This window comes from Mustela putorius, unplaced genomic scaffold (genome assembly GCF_011764305.1).
Source record: "Mustela putorius furo isolate JIRA1106 unplaced genomic scaffold, ASM1176430v1.1 tig00003867_pilon_pilon_pilon, whole genome shotgun sequence".
NCBI lineage: Eukaryota > Metazoa > Chordata > Mammalia > Carnivora > Mustelidae > Mustela > Mustela putorius.
Window position 1 is genome coordinate 9,027,979 of NW_025422019.1, and position 751 is coordinate 9,028,729.

The following is a 751-nucleotide window of genomic DNA, read 5'->3' on the forward strand; positions in this document are numbered from 1 at the left end:
GTTTCCCACAAAAGCTATACCATCTACATTCCCATCAACAGTGAGCGAAGGCTCCAATTTTTCTACATCCTCACCAACACTTGCTGTTTTCTGGACATTTTGATAGCAGGCATCCTAATGAATGTGAGACAGTATCTCATAGTTTTTATTTGTACTTTCCTAACCATTAGTGATATTGAGCCTCTTTTCATGTGTTTATTGGTCAGTCATGTATCTTCTTTGAAGAAATGTCTATTCAAGTGCTTTGTCCACGTTTTGATTTGGTTGTTTTGTTATTGATATTAAACTGATAAGAATAGCGACTACAACTTGATCTTAGCCAAAAGGCCAAGAAGCGATGTGTTTTGTTACTGAGTTTTAGAAGTTCTCAATAGACTCTGGATATTGATCCCTTACCAGATATGTGATTTGTAAACATTTTCTCTCATTCTGTTGGTTACCTTTTTACTCTGTGGACATTGTCATTTCATGTTTTTTGAGAAGTTTTAAAATTTTCACCAAGTCCGATTTGTCTATTTTCTCTTGTTGCCTATGCCTTTGGTGTCATATCCAAAAACCATGGCCAAATCCAGCATCATGAAACATCATGAAGCCCTATCACCCTATGGCAACTATGCTTTCTTCTAGAGTTTTACATTTTTAGGTCTTACAATTATGTCTCTGATCCATTTTGAGTTAATTTTTTGTATACCATGTTAGATAAGGGTCTAATTTTATTCTTTTGCATGTGGATATCTAGTTTGCCCAGCAC

At 35.4% G+C, this 751-nt stretch overlaps 1 pseudogene; it reads right to left on the minus strand.

Annotated features, from left to right (window-relative positions):
• Positions 1 to 237: 237 nt before the first annotated feature.
• LOC123387938 lies at positions 238 to 339 on the minus strand (annotated as a pseudogene).
• Positions 340 to 751: the final 412 nt, after the last annotated feature.